The sequence below is a fragment of the Rhipicephalus microplus genome, chromosome 6 (genome assembly GCF_043290135.1).
Source record: "Rhipicephalus microplus isolate Deutch F79 chromosome 6, USDA_Rmic, whole genome shotgun sequence".
In the NCBI taxonomy this organism is placed as follows: Eukaryota; Metazoa; Arthropoda; class Arachnida; order Ixodida; family Ixodidae; genus Rhipicephalus; species Rhipicephalus microplus.
Genome location: NC_134705.1, coordinates 66557009 through 66573993, shown reverse-complemented (window position 1 = coordinate 66573993; position 16985 = coordinate 66557009). Strand labels below are relative to the sequence as shown.

Here is a 16985-nt window from a genome sequence, read left to right as displayed (position 1 = left end):
CAGCAATTTTCGGTTTCGGCAGTGCACTCTTTCAATGGATGGGCATCGCCACAGATCCGGCAACGTCAATTCGATTTACAGCCCCCTACATTGTGGCCAAAACTTTAACAGTTTTGACACTGTAGAGGACGAGAAGCGAGGCGTTCGACTCTGAAAATAAGTGGCCATATTTTCAACTCTGATGGACAGGAAGTGCCGGCAGAGGTAGCAATAACCGACTCAGTGGGCACTTTCTCACCTTAATTAAGCAGTTGCACCGGTACACAGCTATGATCCCAGCATCATACAGCTCTTTCAGAGTCTCAGTGGGCGGTAGTCTAGAGTCGACTCTTCGAACAATTCTCTTAGTACACGCTAAATGAGGCAGGATAAACGCGCTCACTGGGACCAAAGCAAAAGCTTTGCATTTTAGGATGTCAGAAACGCAAGAAGGATCTGACGATCTGCATACCAAACCACCTCTTCCAAAGTGACAAACATCACTTATCAGCTGGAAGTGTGGCGTCAAGACCTGCAGCTCCGCCTAGGTTGTCCTCGAGTTGTTGAGCCTAATAAATCCACAACTCGTGAGCACCAGCGCAACAGGGATGCTGCCGACACTACTGCAGAAAAAATATTCTACTGGCAAGTCATCATTAGGCAAAGAGGCTGACCAAGGGCTATGCCCTTGGCCAGGATACAAATTTGACATTACCACTGATTCGACCACCTAAACAAGTACTAAGCAACATCAGCTAGTTTCAACAGGTCAAATTCTTCTAAGGCTCAGCCGAACTACCGTCCGAAAGAGACCGAAGGGAACCAGTTCGCTTGCAGACAGGGGCATCAGCAGCACACCTGACGTGGCCACTTCCTTTGTTGTTGGGATGCGCTTGGCAGGTGCTCAATAAAAGAGCCTGGGGTAGTACAAATTTTCGGAGCACTCCACTACAGTGTCTTTCATATTATTAGAGTGGTTTTCGGACGTTAAACTGTACTTAAAAAGAACAACAATATCATACGATTTTTAGCGTGTAGGTCCTGGCGAATCCTTATGACGAGAAAAATCACTCCCGAATTCGCATCATACTGCTCTTTTTAGTAACACGAGCTACAGTTATGAAACAAAAAACCCCAATGACCGTTATGTGAGCCACGCGGAGGGAAAGTGGCAGTGGTGTAATTTTTCCATAAAATGAAACGTTACGAAGTGACTGTAAACGTATGCATATATGTTCTACACATAGCCCTATGTGTATTCATCACACATGTTTTCTAAACCAGTAGTTTACCGCCGCGTAACGTTGCTAACTGTAACGTATTAGCAACACCAGAAGCAGGACACTGATATCTAGCGCTTGTTCTTTTCAGGGTGGCCCTGGCTACAGCTACGTAGGCCAGCTTCAGTATATGACGCTTAAGTATACAACTGACGTCAATTCGGCAATATTCTGTAGTATACAACTAGTAACATAGGATTTACACAATAAAAAAGCCAGGCTTCCAACCGAAATAGACGTTTCATCGACCATTACGCTGGCAAAGGGTTGTTTCTCAAAGCAGTTAGCATTCCTAGCCTGACTCTGTGCTAAAATACTTCATTTATATACAGAATGATTTGGTTTAATTTCTTTTGACGCCAGAATGTATAAATATTGCATTCGTGCGGTGAGTGCTGCCGAGGGTGGTTTTTAATAACGTACACATATTTACAGTGCCAAATGTCTGTACTTGTCGTTGTCGGTAAGTCTGCACTGTCGAACAAGTGTGACGAGTATTTGTATGCCGCGACCCGTAGTATACGGGTATGGGCCACAGATGCCAGGAGGAAACTGTTAGACGAGGTACGCGGCCGCATTTTGCATTATTCATGTCGCGACCAGCTGGAGATAATTGTCCAACCGTCTTATCATCTCGCAATAATTCGGTACATCCAGAATTAAGGAGCCAATCACGCGAGCCCCTGGACATGGGCAGCTGGATAGATTAATAATATTTTAATTAATTAATTAATTATTAAATAAATAAATGATTGATTGATTGATTGATTGATTGATTGATTGAAACGCGCAAAGTGCCTGCAGTTCACTAAGCATTGATTCGCATTAACAGCGGCTGCTTCAGAAAAGTGAGCGTGAACGTTACACATAACATAAAGAGCCGAAATTGTGTTTTTATAAAAAGATTCAACATTCTTTCTCAAGCTAAGTAACATTTTTCATTGCTGGTACCTTTCGAAGCTGGTGTAAAGTTGTGCAGTTGATTACATTCTTACTGATAATGTACTGATCTTTTAAATCTGTCAACGTTTCTTCAGCAAAGCTTACAAAAAAATAACGTGAACACGGCTAGCAAACATGTACAAGCCAAATCAGTGCACAAGAAAAATCAGTGTTCGCACAATGGTGCTGACATGTTTTTTTACGTCGTTCATCGCTGTGTTCTGTTATTTTATCACTTTTTTGAAAAACTTCAACCACTTTAATCCAACTGGCGTAATGTCATTGTTTGCGGATTTATCACTCGAAATTTATGCTATATGTGACGCTAGCCGCTTGGTATGTAAGTGACTGAAAATAAGATGCCAGAACAATGAAGCAGGTTCATTGGAGCGAATAAAGAAAGCTAGCAAAATGAAGCGGTGTATTCACACGAGCACTTAACGTCATGGCAGAGTTCTTTTCAAAAGAAGTGCCTGAAGCCCTAACTTGAGTGATGCGTTGGAAGTCTGTCTATCTAGCACGGGGAAACAATTCTGCGCGATCGAAATATCCTGACAAAAAGTGTTGCTAAATAAGGCGCAGGAACCAGAATTCTCGTATTCTCGTTATAAGCGTCTGTCCTCTCTGAGCAATGTGTTTTATTATGCCATGGTGATCAGTTCAAAAGGTATTTTTTATACCTCGTTGGAACAGTATATAAGTGTGCTTGGCTGCCATTCAGAAAATACGTCCCTTGTTGTATCATAATCATGGCAAAGGTTTCAAGCATCCACACTATGGTCTTTTTGGTCGCGTTGATTTGTCCACTTTTAATCATGAACTATGATAGAAAGTCCAGTGTTCATGCAATCCCTGTACCTGCCGGTCCCTATGCAGTACTTCGTAATAAAGGTATTTCATTACGGGGCCCATTCGGACCAAGGAGACCACGTTATCCAATGCCGGGTATGTCATACTAGCTATTGCTTGTTATCTGTGTTTTTATTATTCCATTGTACGCAAAGGCTCGCACGCAAGGGTGCAAGCTGCGAACTACTAGATTTTCCAATTCAATGAAGACAATGATCAGCAGTGTTAGATTATATTGTTTCAGTAAATAAGGCATGCTGTTTTCTTTTTCTTTCGGCATAATTGCTCGAACTTGTTTTTCTGAAAAAAGTACAACACACAGCTGGATATCATATGATTGTGAAGTACTGCGCCTGCATACCTTATTTTCTAAACGCATTTCATAGATATCTGAAACACAATACCACATATTTTAAAATTAAAATGTTTACAGTGATTAGTTGCATTTTTAAGCCAAGTAGTAACAAAAGGAACAAACGGAATGAGGCAGTCATATTCGACATCATTTGAAGTCTTTCGAGTAGCGTAGACAAAGGGGGCTGCAGTAAAACGGCAAAGTGAATTAGTTGAATTTGCTGCATAGTGTAGTTGTAGCGCACAGACACGAGGACAGACGAATGGGACACAGGAAGCAGCACAGACTAACAACTCATTTTTATTCAATAAGAAAAAAGAATATACAATCTTTTCAGCTCTCTTTATCACTGCGCATGACCAAAATGGCACCGCACAATAAAATATAAAGCAATCGATCCTTTAACAGATGCAGTTATTCAGCAATTGTTTTTCTTCTTCATTCAGCGACATTGAAGGATGTTAACCACTCGTGTCTTTAAGCCTAGGCATATGCCACGCGTCTATAATTTCTCTCGTTGTCTGATTATGATTACCATGCAGAACTTCAGTTTCATTATTCAAAGGCTTATATGAACTAAACGAACAACGCACACAATGCAATGCTAGATGTCTTTCTGGCCGTCCGTTAAAATTTTTCAAGTGCTCTCGCGGTCTCACACTGGAACATCGGCCAGTTTGACCGACACAACGGTGCCCACCACTGAAAGGAGTCTTACACACTACATTTCTTTTGCACTTGACCACCTGATGATCTGCACGCTTCGAGCATGTACTAAAAATATTCTTTGTCCTCTTTTTGTAGATCTTACTTACAACCGAACACACGTCCCTTACTTTGTCCTTTGCCAAGAATGCTACTTTGACACCATACTTATGCCACCTTCTTAAGTTTATTGGAGAAACCATATGCGTAAAAGTTTACCGAAATTTTCTTTGTATCTTCGCTTCTTTCCTCTTTCTCCCCGGATATCATTTTCTTTGTAATCAGTTAGGAGAGTTGAGCTAGAGTATCAAGCCTTTTCCAGCTTTACCTTCTGCTCTACAAGAGAATTCATTAACTTGTGATTGCATGTTGTTGTCAAAGTCAATTTGCAACACGCTCTTGCTATCCCCTTTTTTACTGTTCTTGAATGGGCGAAAGCATACTACAGATGGGGCTTCTTCGTTCTAGGGCAATACTTACAACATACATATTTTGTTTTTCCAAAACAAGCTTCATGTCTAGGAACTGTAAGCAGTTGTCCGTGGGTTGTTCAGATTTGAACATCAGGCCTCAGCCCCCCTTTTTTTTTCAATGCTTTCATCAAAAGGTCTGGTCTTGCATTTCCCCGCGTCGTCTGTAAACTTCCGTAACTCATTTTACGCAGCTAACAACAGACCTACGTTGGACAAGTGATTGATTTGTGTATGAAATTTAAGGTATGAGGCCAAGTGACGCAAACATTTTTTTTAAGTGTAAATCACAAGAAATATATTCGTCTGTAGTGTAAACCAGAATTTCTTAGGCACGTGTGTCGGTTATTGAGCCAGTCACACTTTATTCGTTTTTTTATAATTTTTAAATTTTCCTAAAGAGATGCTTTGTGTGAACCTTCCTAACTCAGGTGCTGCTGGTAAAAACTTTTTTCTTCCCACGCACATAAAATGCTTTGTCCTTTGCAATGAACCGAAACAAATGACCTCCGTTCAATAAAAACATAATTCTCAAATATCCGAAAAAGTATACACTAACACTAGGGGCACCTTCGTAAAGCAGGAAGCTATATTAAATGTCGAGGCTCGATTTTCTTATTGAGGTTCATAGCACGCCTAATATTTTGATATGAAAGTGTGCAGAGTTTTATTGAAAAACGATTGGCATTTATCTGTGGGGCTTGACGTCCACAAACCATCATATGATTATGAGAGACACCGTAGTGAAAGGCTCAGGAAATTTCGACCCCCTAGGGTTATTCAACGTGAACCCAAATGTGAGCACACTGGCGTCCAGCATTCTCGCCTCGATCTAAAATGCAGCCGCCGCCACCGGGATTCAATCACGCGACCTGCGGGTCAGCAGCCGAGTGCCTTAGACACTAGACCATGGCGGTGTGGCTTATTAGAAATGTTGATTAACAAAATAGCTATTGTTCGCGTACGGAAAAATGTCAGAAACATGGGTTTTCCCGAAACCGAAAAAAGAAAGATTTGAAACAAGTGCAGTGCTTACAAAAGACACTTGGGAGGGGGGGGGGTTCTACCATTGTCTACATTTGTCGCGAGTTTTCATTTTGACCTTATTATTTTGTGCATCTTCTTTAGCAGCAACTCTAATTTCTTTCGAGCTTGTTTAGAAGCAACAGTGACTTGACGAGGTAGTCTCATACACCAGTGCTGATTGTTTGTGAGGTATGTTTTTCTAGTTTAGGGGTCAAGCTGGATAACAATTCGCTTTAAAAAATCAAATGTGATTCTATTTCCCAATATTTACCCACATCACCGAACCAAGTGAATTTCATAGTTTACAGACTCACAAAAGGTCCCTTTAGCGTGAAAAATACATCACAATACGCGTTCACCAGGTGAAAAAAATATTACCGTTAGGAATAGAATTGACATGCTGACAGAACTTTTAGAGCAATTTTACTTGTTCGCTCTTGATATGAAAGCTAAATAACCAACAAAATACTACATATTAAGCTAATCGTTTAAATAACACTCAGTTGGCACATTCAGTTTCAGTTTGTCATGTGATGGGTGGTCGAACATTTTCGCATGTTTATTTCGAAAAAAAGAACTACCTAGACATAAGAACTATACAGCAAAATGACGGGCAATAAATGGGCAGTTAACTTAGACAGAAAACTGGAAAACGACGTTATGAGAAAAAAATTTGTTTTTTTAGCTTGGCCTCACACCTTAACGTTCTAGCCTATGTAGGGCAGGTCAAGGCCTATGACGAGGCAGGTGCCATCTTAAGGACTGTTCAAAATGTCATTGAAAGAACGCACCGACTGACAACGTGGATCATGTGCTCGAGAACTTGTTGCTCCCCCTCCCCTAAAAAAACTGCAGATCCAGGTCTTCAATATTGTTTGCCATCGCGTGGCGGAAAATTTTCAGATGCCATATCGCGGCAGTTTCCACTGTGGTGGCTCTGCAAGAAGTGTTCTTCGGATGTCGAAGAACCTGTGCATTTGCAATCTTTCAGTTGGTCTATTTCTCTCACTTCATTGTGAACACATAGGAAGCATATTCCCAACATTTACAAATTTAAAAACAGATGGCAAAGCACCATTGAATTGAGTTTAAGAAAGCGTTCTTTGCCAAATAAAAGTGCTATCTACTGCCAACACAGCCCATAAGAGTTTCTCTATAGAAGAACTCTGTATTTAAAAAAGTTTACGACACCAATATAATCAACCAGCACCTAAAACTTCAAGCCATGGTCTTGTTTCCTCAGGAGAAAACTGCGAGATGCAGAAGACGTGAAGTAGCGAAAACTGATCGACAACTGGAAGTATATCGGTACTGAATACGACAAGGTGTGGCACGAATACGCATTAGCGCTTCACCTTGCATTCTGCCAAGTTAAGTAATAATGCAAAAGAAGAGACAAGATTGATGTGTACCCTTTTTAACCGAGGACGCGTTCCTGTCATAAATTTATGCAGTGCCGTGCTGATAACAGCAAATTTCTAAATCTCTCTTCACCACTCACATACAAAGTTACGGCATCGTTTTTGTCAAAAACGAGCAGTATTAAGAACAGAGCATTGATTATGCTAGTATGATGACTTACGAAACGCCCATTCATTACCTCGAGATTGTTATAACTGGAACGTCCTATACAACTGATTATGACGTGGTTGTTGCTAATACCCAAGCATACAAGAATATGTGATAAGCTTGTGGAACGACTGATCTACGAGAATATAGGACATGACAGTTTCAAGAAACTGCTTGATTTTCATGTTCACCCCCCCGCATAATGTGTGGGGTTTTACATCCCAACACAAGTATATAATTGTGTGCAATACGTTCTTCAGAGAACCAGGAGAGAGAGAGAGAGAATACAATGAGGGAAAGGCAGGGAGGTTAACCAGAAAATGGAGCATCCGGTTTGCTACCCTGCACTAGGGGAAGGGGGAATGGGGAAGAAAGATTGGAAAGAAAGCGAAGAGGGAAATAGACGCGCGCGAAAAAAAAAGGGGGGGGGGCGGGGGCTGGGGTGCTACAGTCTATACAATAGGCCGCTGCCACGCAAAAAGTTCAGTAGGGCCTTCACTGATTTTCTGTGAGCACACAAATCATGTCGTCTTTCCAGCACTGATTGTTCAGACAAAGGTCTGTCGTCAAGGCGAGCTAACGCAGCAGCTAGTTGCCGTCTTTGCACGCTGTAACGAGGGCAGTGACAGAGAACGTGCTCTATAGTTTCATCACTGCCACAATGACCGCAAGCAGCACTGTCTTCTATGCCGATTCGGAAGGCGAAAGCTTTGGTGAAGGCGACACCAAGCCATAGTCGGCAAAGCACCGTTGTCTCGAGTCGGGAGAGTCCAGACGGAGGCCGGAGTCGACGAGACGTGTCCAGTCTACGCAGTCGTGTGTGCTGTAAGCACTCGGTGTTCCACAGGGATTTTAATTCTGCATTAGCGATTTTTCGGATGGTCATTGCAGCATCAGTCCTTCAAAATGGTATAGATTTTTCTTCACCATCTTCGTGTGCTGATCGGGCAGCTGCATCGGCATGTTCGTTGCCCAATATGCCGCAGTGACTTGGAATCCACTGAAACGTGATTCTGTGTCCTTCGTAGAAGAGGTGGTGAAGCAGCTCTCTAGATTCCAGCACTAGTTGTTCATGAGGTCCCCGGCGTAAGGCGAATGTCAAACACTGTAGTGCTGCCTTAGAGTCCGTGAACACGCTCCATTTCTTGGCTTCTTGGTGTTTAATGACTTGAAATTCGCTACGTAGAGCAGCAAGTTCCGCAGCTGTCGATGATGTCTGGTGGGATAAACGAAACTTCACCGTTGTCGCTGTTGCAGGAAAGATCACCGACCCTGCAGACCCATCCACTTTAGTTGAAGCGTCAGTATACAGATGAGTATGGTCACTGTATTTCTCATATAACAAGAGAAGAGAAAGCTGCTTTAGCGCTGGAGACGAGAGCCGGGCTTTTGACCCTATGCCTGGAACCGTGAGTTCAACATGTGCACAGGTCATACTCCATGGGGGAGTTGAAAGCCTCGATGGAGTTGTATATCCCACAGGAATGCGTGTGCGATATGACAAGACTGTCTGGCAGAATGAGGCACGAGGTCGGGCTTCTGGCAGTGAAGCTAGATGATGGGCAGGGGCACGAGTAAGATGCCTCACGTGTGCTCTGAGCACTTCCATCATGATATGCGTCTTTAGCGGGTAGTCATTAGCGATCTCTATTGTCTCAGCTGATTATGAACATCGCGGTAGCCCCAGACAAACTCGCAGAGCCATGGCCTGGATGCTTTCGAGAGTCCGAATGTTGGTTCTACATGTGTTGGTCAACACAGGCAAACTGTAGCGCAAATAGCCAAGAAAAAGCGTCTTGTACAATTGCATCATTGCATGTACTGAAGTCCCCCAGGTTTTTCCTCCGAGATACTTGAATAAGTTAGCAATTTCTGTCAGCCTCTTCTTCAAGTGGGCCACATGTGGGCCCCAGCAGAGGTCTCTATCAATGAATACGCCTAGAAATCTGTGCGTCCTCGCAGCGCAGCTGTGTGGCACAGTAACCGAACTCATTGACAGAGCGGCTTTGCTCGACGCGAGGCGTCGCACGACCGTGTGTGCCGAGAACGACAAGAAACCGTCATCGTCTACAGCAAGCCGTGGTCAGGGTTCGAACCAGCGGGTGCCAGCCAGCAGCTCTGCCAACTCGCCAAAGGCCAACCCGCGCAGCGATTTCTCGGGAGCTCCACACCCGCGGCCCATCTCTGCTCGTTCGTGCTTCAACTGCGGCGACATCGGTCACCTGTCCCGTGATTGTAGAAAGCCGAAAACGCCAGCAACGATCAAAGCGGACGAGAAACGAGCGAAGAAGGACAATAGCAGCCACGAAACAGGGGCTACGTCACCTAGGCAAGCGAACTGTTTTTTGCATTCGACGGGCGGCACATTACCAATAGTGTCCGGTACTGCTAACAACCGACCCGTCCGCGTGTGCATTGACAGTGGCGCCAACTTATCCATCATGAGTGCCAATGCCTTGACGGACGACATTCCCACGCACGCATGGGTATCGCGCGAAAATATTGAAGTTCTCAACCGCAGCATATGCCCAACTCTCGCTGCAACGCTTGATGTGACACTGGGCACCACGAATGTGCGACTCGAAGACGTCGTGGTAACGGAACTGCCCAGCGGCATCAACCTGATTTTGGGATCAGACTGGCGACGAGTCGCGAACGTCGACGTAACGTTTCACACGGTAAACGATGTGACTATCGTTCCAGTCGAGCCCTCCGGAAAATTTTCATCGTCTGATGTGCCACCCCCAAAACAAGGCACACCACTCCGCACCGGGGAAACGCTTATTGCGACGTTCTGCCGGCAATCGGACGAGAGTGTTTCCGAAGACGAAGGGTACGTGCGCCTCAACACGAAATGTCCCGCACCCGACGAAGACTTCACGAGTCTAGTCGAAGACGCCACACGGAAGATAACGAAGGATGCCACCGAGGCAGAGAAGGAACAACTTCACGCAATTCTGTCAAGGCATCACCAAGCGTTCACTTCCAAAGGCGACACTTTGGGCGTGTGTCCTCACACCGAACACAGCATCGAACTCAGAGACAATATACCAGTGTCATCGAGGCCGTACAGGTGCTCACCGGCTGATCGCAAGTTCATCCAAGAACAGGTGAATGACTACCTCTCCAAGGGCATCATAAGGCCGAGCGAAAGCGAGTACGGTGCTCCAACGATAGTCGTCGACCGACCGCACCACCCGACTACTCCACGAAGAATGGTACACGACTATCGCAAGCTCAACGAGAAAACCATCAACCCTTCTTATCCAATGCCCGTCATGGTAGACGTTATTGACGATGTCATGTGCGACGGATCGGCTTACTTCACTGTGTTGGACGTGAAGACGGCATTTCTGACTATACAAATGAAGCCGGACGACGTACACAAGACCGCATTCGTCACTCCAGACGGAAAGTACGAATACCTTCGAATGGCCTTTGGGTTTTGCAAGGCCCCTCAGACCATGCAAAGAGTCATGCGTCGCACGTTCGATGGCCTACCTAGGACAGCTACGTAGATGGACGATAACGGGCAGGGAGCCACAACCGTGAGGGAGGCTTTGGATTTGCTGAACGAAGCACTCAGGAGAGTCGTGATCAACGGCTTGAAGATGGATCTCCGTAAATGCCAGTTGATTCAAGACAAAGTATCTTTCCTGGGTTACGTGATCTTCGCCGAAGGACGAACACTGGACGAATCCAGAGTTGCCGCTGTCGAGAAGTTCGAGCCGCATAGCAACGCATCGCCAGAGAGAGAGGGGAACGAGCCGAGATTCGAGCCGGGACCGGAGAGCGAGCCGAAACGCGAGTGGCGTCGCACGTATCCGATCGAGCTCCTGCACCGAGTCCAGTTTCCTTATACATGCAACCACTGCCGATTCACCTGTAACTTAGCACAATACAGTTTTTCTTAAAATTTGAACCTTGCCTTGACTACATTCATTCGGACATCGCTGACATGGCCAGAAGCAGGATACCTGTATATGGACGATATGAAAAAGTTGTGCCCGGCACTATCACAAGACTTATTCCATTCAATAATGTATTGAAAAAAAAATAAAGCAGAATGGTTGGATTCATTAGCATTTCCAAGCATATAAATTGATCAGCATTTTCCACGTCCTAATACTGATAATACCAGGGGTTTGAGCTGCCAATACTTCGGCGCAGTTAGCATATGTGTTGTACAATAAGGCTCCAGCAATTTCGACCATTTCATGCTTTTTAACATGCTCAGACATCGCGCATTACATCGGCCCTTTGCAATACGATGCCATCAGAACATGGTATTCATGAACGACGTCAAACTGGTATCCTTCCAGTCAGCAGCTTAGCACCATAAGCAACATAAGCATTCAACCCACCATTGCAGAGACCGTCATTTACCATTAAAAGAACTCATTGCTTGGCAAGTTCGTGCATCGTACTACAAAAAGGTTAACTGCGCTACCGCTACCGGTTAATTGTTCCATGCGTGTGCCAACACGCGTAGAACCAGACACACACACAATAGCAGATTTGCCACTAGCTTTAATTTCACACAGTGCACAACTCCACAACACCGATTCCGTTAAAAAATCGTCATCGAGTAGGCCAGTTTCAGAAAGTCATCATTACAAAATATCTGAAAAGTCATAAGACGTCACCCTAAAAACACCATTCAATGAACCTCATCTCTGTGCTATGCAAGAACACCGACGATTCGCTGACACATTCATTTTCCTTGTTCTTTGTATGATGAGCTTCACAAATTGCCATTGTGGCATTATCACGGCAGTGACTGAATACCTTAACATCCTTTAGCATCGATTGACGCTTGTACTCGGAGCATCGGTGGATAGGTGACCCATCTTATTTTTGTTAAGTGGCAATTCATGTTCACACATCCGCGCATTGACTCATCTCCCGGTCTGTCTTACATAACTATTTCCGTGAGACAAAGGTCCGCGCGAATATTGCACTTTGCGTAAGATTTCACGCACAGTTTTTCGCACACTTGTAGCCTGTTTTGGCAGCGGCCTATGCGCGCGCTTATCTCAGTGAACCTATTTTGGTTGCTGGAAAAAAGCGCACACAAAGAAATGTAGATTGGAGGCAGGGTCTATGAAATAGTTTTTTCATGTGCAAAAAGTTTTGTTGGATAAACCGGAAGATGTGTGAATGTGAGAACTTTTAAACATGAATTGTGAAAGATAATGCCGGTGGCATCTTGTATGGTTTTGTGAGCTTTGTTCGACCTGTCTTCTTTCTGAAACGCTCTATGCACGTCAACAAAGCATCCTTATTCAAGTTTTGTGCCTAATAAGTAACCCAAAGCTTTTCTTATCGATTCGTATTTCCTTCTACTAAAGGTAAATCCTTCTCACGGGGAGGAAAGTATTATAAATTGAAACTAGGCATTCAACCTCGAAGAACTGAATGAGCAAAATACAACTTCGGCGCACTTACCAAAATCACTGTTCAGAGTTTTTTTCAAAGGCACGTAAGTACCTGTCGGCTAAGAAAACGCTTATAAGGAATGTGTCTTTTTTCTAGGTGGCGCAAAATTAGGGCGTCCAGGCCGCCATGGCTGACGTGGCTCTCAAAGCTGAAGAACTTGCAGCAATACAAAAATAACTTTAAATCATGCAATAAAACGTATTTGAATACGAACACCTGATGCTCGTCGAGATTTAAAGTGCACTTGGCTTGGCCAAAGACGGCCATTCCTAGTGCGAAAAAGCTACCCTATATATAACTGTTTGTAACGGGTTTAGAAGTCTGCAGATGCTATCCTTACCACACTCTCGCCTTCAGACTCCCACAGCTACCAAACACTTGACCACCATGATGTCCTTTTATGTAAAGCAGTAGAGGAAACTAGAAACTTCCACACTCAAACAGGCCGCTACCTGAAACTTAACCCTGCAACGTTCAACACCAGAGCCATATCAGGTGAGCCTAAGCTAGAATAGTTATTCAGGATTAACAAAGCGTCAATTTTCGCCTTACTGATCTCTGCCAAGCAAGAAGAATCAGAAAGGCATACACCGTATTACATGGCCCATGATGTGTGATAGAGGACGTCCTAACAGAAGAGTGCATGGCGTGTGATTTGAATTCACAGGTAGTTGGCAGGCAAGATGAAATACGTCTACAGTATCAGTGAAAGCGCAGTGAGCCTTGTGAATAAAGTAAACAGGAGACGCAAGTTAAAAAAAGTGCTGGTGTGTCCTTCAAGCTTCAGTCATTACGACGGAGAATTAGAAAAAGTGCATAAAAATACCGAACAAGAAGAGACAAAAGAAGCCCCTATTACATCTTATTCATGGGACACTTCAATGAAACAGTAAAACGAAAGCGAAATGAATGCGATCACACTAGTAACTATGGTATCAACTGCAGAAATAGCGAAATATGATTGTATATCGCTATGATTCGCAGACACAAATAGACTCCACATAATTAACGCCTTTTTGCAAAAGATAAGAGGTGGACAAGAAAAGCCTTTACCGACGAAAACAAAAAAAATGTGATTGTTCTAGGCGGCAACGCAGGCATAGAACTAGACGTCAGTTCTATCATCCGAGAGAACTAGAGTGATCATAGGTAGGCAAGGTTGTGCACTATAGCGTTTAATTTAAGAAGATCGGTAATCATTGAGAAGACCGCACCACCTAGACATAGCAAAAATAATGTCTGAAAATTTTCAAATTATAGTGTAAAAGTATTACACAGTCTGCAGAAAGAACCTTAATACTCGTATCGATTATGGCACTCATTCCTAAATCAACTATAGAAGTTGAAGGTAGAGCGCGTATATAAGAACTACGCAAGCTTTAATTTATCCAGGGACATAGACCAGAAATAGCCACACCTCAGGGAGAATTACACAGTATGTAAAAATGAGTTCTCTGAGCTAACAAACCTTAATAACAAAATGACAGCGTGTGACACAAGGAAACACAAGATCAAAGTGACAGAACCTGAAGTATAGAAAGCATCGGCATGAAAGAGTATAATATACTTTGCATGGGGAGAAATGATATGAATGCTCTCAAGGCTAGGGCCGGAAATAGTTGTGTTGGCTCAGAAGTTCAAAAGTTACAGAATAAGTAATCAAACCTATAGTGCAAACAGCATGGAGAAAGATACGAAGTTTCCACGTGTAATTACCGTTGAGTTTAGAATGACTATACGAAGTATCCCACGTGGTAAAGTAACTGCCGATGACAGAACAACGGTTGATATAATCAATGATGAAGCAGATCTTATTTGAAAGAAAAAAAACACGATTTTTATTCAGTGCCTCCCAGCAGCAAAGGTTCCGCTACCTCTAAATGTGCCAACATTGTATTTATACAAAAAAACTAAGTCTTCAGATCGTAAGCTTCAATCCGGTGGTACACAAACTATATACGGAAGTGATTTTTAAAAATTAGTCTAATGCTTCCCCTTTAGGAGTTGAACGTGACAGCGACATTCTATTTCTAGTGCGTATTTTAAACACTTAGTGAATGAAGTCTTTTCGAATTTGCTATGCACCCACTGCGTGGATTTAGGAGAGTAGCCGCAGTAGCATGATTACCTTTTGTAGTGGCACACTGGTTTTGGATCTCAGAGTAGTTATGATAATCACATTTTCTTATACCAGTTGGCACTGGATGCCTGTAGCACGCATTATTACTGCAATATTTCATGTTGCATATTGAAGCATGCATAAAGGACGCGCGTGTTTGTGAAGCAAGAAAGCTACCTTCACAGCATTTCCAAGCAAAGGAAGTTATTTTTACTGTTTTCAAATCATAGGCGTGGCCGCGTGGTAGAAAAACGCTCGCCACGCAAATGACTCGAGCTAGATCCGCACTTGGACACATGTTTAAACACTTCAGGTACGCATTCGGAGGGCACAACACTGCCCCATACTTTTTTATTATTTATTTTATTTATTTGCATCGTTCTCAGTTCATCAGTCACGCATAAAATGATAATTTTTTGCTCACAACTAATGATGCTGACACTGACACGAACGCCACCGCCGAAATTTCTGCGACACGAGCTCTTTAACGTTGATGCGTGAATAGAATAAAAGAAGCGCTTGACCTCGGCCAAACAAAACAACAAGGCGGTTTCGGGGAAGGCTTTTCGGCAATAGTTCTCCCTCATGCGATAAGTTCGGTTAACCGAGAAAGATGCTGAATACGACAGATCCCTTATTTTAGCATTCATAGTCTACAAAGAGGCATTCGACTCAGTTGAGAGATCCGCAGTTTAAAGAGCACGGGTTGACAAGGATTGCCTGAATCCAACATCAGTACTTTATACTACATTAACAAACAAACCAAGGCTACGTTTATTATCCACAAGAAAGGCTACAAAACAATGGAGTGAAATAGGTAAGTATTATCCCCCTATTGTTGCCCACCGCGTGCGCCGCGGAAGTGTTTACGCAGGTGGACTGAGAGGAAGTGGCAATCAAGGTCGACGGAGAATGGTTTAACAATTTGGGTCTTGCCGACTACTTAGTTCTCGCCGGTAACGATAGCAGTAACGAAAGCAATGAATGACAGGATAATAAAGTAGGTATCGAAATAATATCAAATAAGAACGGATAATAACGATGAATGGCTTAACGAAACAAAAGCACTTTAGATCATACATTACAATGTGTACAAGAATTTGTATAGGGAAGACAATACCAAGAGATAATATTCACATAACGCAAATTCAGTATAGAAGAATATTGGGTCACAATTACCTAATTTATGTCACCAGTTTATAAATTTACGCCAGAAGCACCTGCACCGACTCAGATGCCAATTGAAAAAAAAAAAACCTCCAGGCCTGCGCGGAAGGCGCAGCGTAGTCACAGCGAAAGCTAGAAGAGCGGCCTTTCAGAGCCTTTTGTTGCTGTGTTCCAATTCTGAGACAGCACGTAGACAGTCTACGCAGACTGCTTAGAAGACGGCACTGAGCCCATGCTGTCCGAGAATCGGAACACATTGTTGTTGTTGTTGCTGTTTTCCTATTGTTAGTGGCGCATACCCACTGTGGGGGATTGGCCAAGAATCGAGTGGTTTCAACATTTACTGTTCATATTTGGAATGATGGAGGTTTAACTGAAAGATTACCGATAGCCTAGAAAAGTGTGGTGCTAAATGTATTGCATACAAATATTTACATAAACGAATTTATTTTCAGAATAGAGCAATAATCAGATTTTATACGTATATAATTATGTGAACCTGTTAGGATAATGAAACTGGTTAATTAGTCAACCTATTAGTTTCATCAATATAGTCCCGGACGGCCGCGCATACTGTCGCATTAGAGAAACCAGAAATGGAAGCTCCAAAAGACAAAATGACAGGCAGAGATAAGTCCATATCAATACCACGTAAAGGTATTTCTAATAGGGTTTTTAGTAATGTGTTAAACCGCCTGCACGCTTAGACAGCTTTTACTCAACGATGCGCCACCTCGCGTTGAGAAAAAAAAGGTAAAAGAAACAAACGTGACAGTTGTAATTTCTGGCTTATTTCGTGTTGAAATAAAAAAAACTTTACTCACATCGAGCGCCTCAGAAAGCGTCTGCTTATGTGCAGACGGCCAATCTCGCGAGATTTGATCTATCTGAATGATTCGCTGAGCCGCCATCTTCTTTAGACAGCAAAGTAGCCTCCATCGCATTTGTCTACGATGCGGTCCTCTCGGAGCTGTCTACTTTGCCGGCTACGTGAGAATCGGAACGGTACTTAAGATGGCCGCCGTCCAGTTAGCTGTCTATTTAGCCGTCTACGGTGAGTATTGGAACACAGCCTGTAAACACTT

At 43.5% G+C, this 16985-nt stretch overlaps 1 long non-coding RNA gene across 1 annotated transcript; it reads left to right on the top strand.

Moving 5' to 3' along the window:
• The first annotated feature begins 2861 nt into the window (after positions 1-2861).
• Positions 2862-12827, top strand: LOC142764789 (uncharacterized). Its single transcript, XR_012883886.1, has 2 exons — positions 2862-3146; positions 12711-12827. It is a non-coding gene; the product is annotated as an uncharacterized LOC142764789 (long non-coding RNA).
• Positions 12828-16985: the final 4158 nt, after the last annotated feature.